Here is a 6,000-nt window from a genome sequence, read left to right as displayed (position 1 = left end):
ACTTTAAGAAGTGACATCTGAGTTGAGGGTTGAAAGATGAGTAGAAGTTAACTGGATATAAAAAAGGGTTTTATGTGTTAGGGTGTATGTATTTAGTAGTGTGGTTTGACACTTAGAATTATTGCAGAAAACATTCTAAGCCATTGTGTATTCTGAGAGTATGCAAAAGTATGAAGGGGCAAGGGTGAGAATATATTGAGTATTTTATTGTAGTTTGTGGAAATGGTGCATGATGAATGAAGTGGAAGAAGATACTCAGGAGGTAGGGGCTGATTATGAAGAGCTAAAGGAAGGAATTCACCCTTTATCCTGAAAACTGTGAGATGACTTTAAGCAATAGTGATACATAATCATATTTGTGATTTTGAATGATTACTGATAATAGACAAGCAAGAGGCTAGAGGAAGTGAGACTGATGTAGCGTCAGTCCAGTTGTGCTGCTGTAACAAAATACCTGAGAATGAGTAACTCATAGAGAAAATAAATTTATTTTTTCACATCTTGGAGCCTCAGAAGTCCAGGATCAAGATGCTGGCAAGTTGGATTGTCTGGTGAGGGCTGCTCTCCGGTTCCATGGTGCCTTGTTGCTGTGTCCTCACATGGCAGATATAACCTATGGGAAAAAATAAACAAAAAAACCCCAAACAAGATAGAGCTTGTCTGCATTGAGTTTCCAGTCCTAATTTCTAAGTTCTTAGTCTATGACTCTTTCTTGAAATTAGTCAGCCATTTGAATATATTTACTAGTATATAAACTAATACTCTTGTTATTTTGCCCAATTTATAATGAGTTGATTTTCTGTTGTTTGCAAGATGTTGGATCCTAACTAATAAACAAACACATGAAAAATGTGGCTAAAAAATGCCATGTGCCATATCCAATTAGATGATGTGAGAGCGTAACATTTAAATTATTTTTTCTGTCTCCTGTTTGTAATGACTCGTAAAGTTGAGAGAAATGGCACACCACATTAAATTGAGTATCATTCTGAATTCTCTTTTCATGCAATTTTGTGTGCTCTGTGCACAGATCTGACAAATATCTATTATTATGCTTAAGAATAAATAACAATTGTAGCGTCTGAAGAATAAAACTCTGCAGGTTTACAACTTTTCAGTGGCTTGTATTTGTAATCGGGCCTATGTGAGTGGGATCAGTTTCATGATGGGGCCATCATTTTGCCGAATGCAAAAATAGTTCATTAACAGTATTAAGAGCCAAGTAATCCTTCAGAACTAACAAATGGAAAAAAATCTGTGGTGATTTTAAGGTAACATTTCTCTCTGAAGGAAAGAAAAAGGACATTTGGAGTTCTCAGAACTGTGTTCAACTTAATAGTTATTTTGAGCTTTCTCACTTTACTAGCATGAAGAATGAGCAGGAAAACTCGGAACAGGAAGTGACATGTTTGTACATGAAGAGGGCTGATATAGTCAGAGTCTAATAACGGTTGGCTAACATGGAGAGACTTTGAAGGAGAACTTAAGTAAAACTTGTAAACTGTTAGACATTTTCTTGTGAGTAATAACCACCAACAGATGTGTACCAGATGAACAATAGCTTGAGAAGATGCTCAGGCCATTTTCCCTCCAAACTGGTTGTTTACAGCCTTATTGTCTAGGAGTGACAATTACAGATGGAGAGAACTTGGACTACTTAACAACTGGAAGTTCTACTATTTTGATTCAGTAGAAATACTTGAAAAACATTCAATTAAATTTTTGGATGAATTTATTGCATTCACTAAATATAATCTATATGAAACCCACTTGATTAGGAGCCATGGGATACAAAGATGTAAAGAAAATGTGACACTTTATCTGAGCCTAAAGTTTTGTAGGAAAGATGACATGACTATATAGCTTTATGTTAGCTTTATTTCAGGAAAGAGGCAAGGTTAGTCATAATTTGTAACAAAAGAGAGGTTCCACCAAAGCACTGTATGAGATCAGAAGGGGAGGGGGTGGTTGTCTGGGCACATCAAGACGGGTGCCATGGACGATGTGGGGTTTGAGCTGAGCCTTCGACATGAAGAGGTAACATGGTAAATGTCATACCAGGCAACTCTAGGAATCAGTAGTAATATTAATTCAGTCTTGGTTCATATATAGAGTATTTGTCAAGTCTTACTTTGAGTGAGGTTAGGTTAATATATTGATTTTTGAAGGGCATCTTGTGTGCCTGCATAGAAGTTTAGAGTTTCTTCTACAGTTAAGTCTTCAAAGTCACTGAGCAATGAAGTGATATTATCAGAGCTGGGTTTTAGGAATAAAACTGAGCTGAATTTTAATAAAATAAGACCAAGAGACACTATAATTAGGAAGCCCAATTGGAAGACTGTTGTTAGAGTCCAGCAAATAAGTCATAAGACTCCAAAGGATAGTAATGGGAGCAAAGGCCAGCTTCAGGGGAAACTGAGGAAAGGGAGTCAGCACACTGGAGGAGAGGAACAGAAATTAGACTTCCTGTTAAGACAGTCTAGAAGTCTGTATGTCTACACCCTTGTGTTAATGGTACCAATAGACATTTTGTCCACATTTTTACTAAGAAGAAATAGCATTAGGAAGAGAATAGTTTTAAAACAGGAAAAAAATAATAATGAAAACCAAAATTTACTTACTAAATTTAGGCAACTTAAAAATATAATATTTTTGTCTTTTGATATTAGTAATTTCCCCATTGTATTATATGTCTAAGTGTGTCATGAGGAACCTGAAGATAAAACTTGAACTCTTTATGAAGAAAAAGCAACGTATAGGCCATCATGAAACTGCTAATCAAGATACTCACTTATAAGATGTTATTTATGTGAGATTAAAACTAAAGATATACTTAATGTGATGAAATTCTTGAAGGTTGGTTCTGTTAGTTTCACTTTACACAGAAATTAAACAATTTGAACATATTAAGGAGCTGATTGTTCTGACTAAGAAAAGATTCTTCTGGCTAACAAATGAGATTAGTCAGTGTTTGTCACAGGATTACCTTTGTCCAAATGTTTTTGGACTGTTTCTTATTAAAAACCACATATCAGTACATAATAGTTATATCTACTGTGAGTACATGCTGCTGTGCAGGGCACCATCAATGTCATAGCAAAGTCCCTGGCTTCTAACAACTTGTGTGTTACATAAAAATAAAACTCATATGCTTTTAAGAGTAAGATAAATAAATATTTAAATTTTATCTTTATATTTATGTTGTATTAATACTATCATTTTCAAAGTAGTGTCTTCAAGTAAAAAGTAGATAAAGTTCTATAAAGTATTTTTCCTTGACAATCAGGATCCAACCTTTTATCACATAATTAGTGACATCTCCTGGGCAGAAGGATGTCTCTGAAACCTGAGAACACTCCTTCCACCCACTGGCTAACTTCCGTTGTCAGAATTTGGTCCCTTTTGCTCAAAGCATTAATTTTAAGGAGTAGTCTAGAATATTATTAATGAGCTCAGACTTCAAAGCCATACTATGCAGATTCAAGTTCTAGTAATATTTCTGCTCCTTGCTCACCTGGGCAAGTCATTTAAACTGTCTGTGACACAGTTTCCCCTTCTCTAAAATACAGATGAAAATCGTCCTTACCGTCTAGAATTGTCATGAGAATTCATACAAAGTGCTTCATAGGTTTCATCATATAATATCTGCCCAATAGATGTTACCTGTATTTGTAAGCATTCTTACTATTGTTAGGACATCTGATTCCACTGGAAATGTTAGATGGTCTGGGTGGGGTTTGATTATAAGTATGAAAAGGAAAAGCACAGGAATGCTATTTCCCAGTGTGAGTTCATTGAGCAAGAACAAACACAAAACACAAAGAAACAAACAAAAGCAAAAATAAACTGCAAAACCCCAAGTGATACACAAGAAAAATGGAAGCACACACTAGAACAAAGGAAAAGGATAATGACCTGACAGTGGAGGAGGCAGTGAGTAAATGACCGGGAAACCAGAAGAATAAAACAAAGGATTTGTTCAGGGTAAATGTTCCATGGCATCTTAGGAAACTAAGTCTAAGCATTAAAGATAGGCATTGAGCATGTTAAGTGTTGGAAAGAGGACCTGGAACTCCCCTATACTTCTGGTGGGAATGCAAATAGTAGAGTACTTTGGAGTATGGTTTGGCAGTTTCCTAAAATACTTATCATATACCTTTTCTGTGATCCAGCCATTCCACTGCAACATATTAATCCAAGAGAAAAGAAAGCCAGACAGAAAAGAAGCCCTGCATGCTGTGTGATTCAATTTGTAGAAAAGTTAGAAATGTGGTTATCTGTAGTGATGGAAAGTAGACCAGTGGTTGTGTGGAGCAGGGGCATGGAGGCGCAGTAAGGTAGGAATTAAAAGGGGCGTGAGGAAACTTTTGGGGCTGATGGATATATTCACAATTTTAAGTGTGGTGTTGGTTTTCACAAGTTTATTATATGTCAAAACTTATCAAATTGTGCACTTAAATATTTACAGTTCATTTTAATCCAAATATACTTATTTAAAGCTGTTTAAAAAAGAAAACAAAATGAAAATTTTAGTGTTTATAAGAATCATGGGGAAAGTTTTTCCAAAAGATTCTTTATCTAAGTCTTGGGTGAACCCCAAGGTCTTCATTTAAAAATAAACCCTCCTGGTTGATGCTGATCCAGAATGTCAGAGTGCTAACCTTGAGAAATAATGTTTTCTGTAGATTCCTGCTAAGACCACAATCCTCAATTCCATGTGCCCAAACCAAAAGTTATATGCCACTTATACAGAGAAAGAGAGCTAAAATCAGATACAAAGACTCAGCACAATTGCAACAAATTTGTTTGCTATGCCCAAGTTTGTACTTGTTAAGTAATGGCATTTAGCAAGTTGATCAATGGTGTGATTTAAGTGTACAAGGCAAAAGAAGAAAGAAAATTTATGTAAAGTTTTTGAGCCTCTCTTTTTTTATGCAAAACTGGAGATAATGAGTCTCTTCATAATTTTTAAAGGATTAATGTGTGTAAAAGCACATACAACGATGCCCCTTCAACTTTTAGGAAGTGAGTAGGATTGATATTTATTTTTAAAAGTCCTTATTTAAAGGTTTTAAATTGTTTTTCTTTTATTTTTAATTTTGCCTTTTTATTTTTATTATTGCTAAATTTATTTCTATTTTGTTAGTAGTTCTTCTTTAAATTTTGTGAGCACATTTACATGTGTCATTTGAAAGACTGTCTTTTACCAGAAAGAGAGGCTAGATTTACATATGTGTTTAAGCCAGTGTTGATTTCTTTTTTCCTCTGTGGTCACAGAGCAGGGCCTTTAAGTCAGCAGTCTTTAAAAAGACCTCGACACCAATCTTACTGTCCCAGATTACCATGTTCAAAGTCCAACTTTGGAACATCTGCCTCATTGTCAAATGAAAATCCTGAAGGAGTCTAAATGAATGAACCCACCTATTGTTCCTTCTATGCAATGCAATTAACTGGTAATCTCCTAGGGCATCCTGAACAACAGGCTACCTGTTTGAAATAGCCAACTATGTTGATGATATTTTAGTCTGTTCTACCAGTGCCACCATACCTAACCACCTCTTCTTTTTTTGTTATTTTAGAATATTAAGGGAGTACAAATGTTTTTGTTACATGGATCACTTTTGTAATGCTTGAGTCATGGCTGTAAGTGTGCCTTTCAACCATAACCACCTCTTCTGAATCATTTTGGGAGGATCATAACCACACCCTTTCCAGCTGAGATTCTCTACATGGGTACCAAGTTGGTGGGATATTTTCTTTTCTGGCAGGGACCCTAACTGGTTCAAATACATCTCACCTCTCTGAGACTAGAAAGCATTCTGGAAAACCAAAGCTATAGAGCACATCAGTAAATGATACTCAGAATTTTATATCTCACTTCCTCACCCTAATTCTTCCTCAAACAAAGAATCTTTCAGCTACCCAAGAAGATTTATAGGTTCTTTAGTGCTGAGCCCAATTTTCTCTGATCCAAGCTGGACATCTATGGGCATCTGGATA

Source organism: Lemur catta, chromosome 13 (genome assembly GCF_020740605.2).
Source record: "Lemur catta isolate mLemCat1 chromosome 13, mLemCat1.pri, whole genome shotgun sequence".
NCBI classification, from domain to species: domain Eukaryota; kingdom Metazoa; phylum Chordata; class Mammalia; order Primates; family Lemuridae; genus Lemur; species Lemur catta.
The sequence above is the reverse complement of the archived record's forward strand: the minus strand, read 5'-3'. Positions refer to the sequence as shown.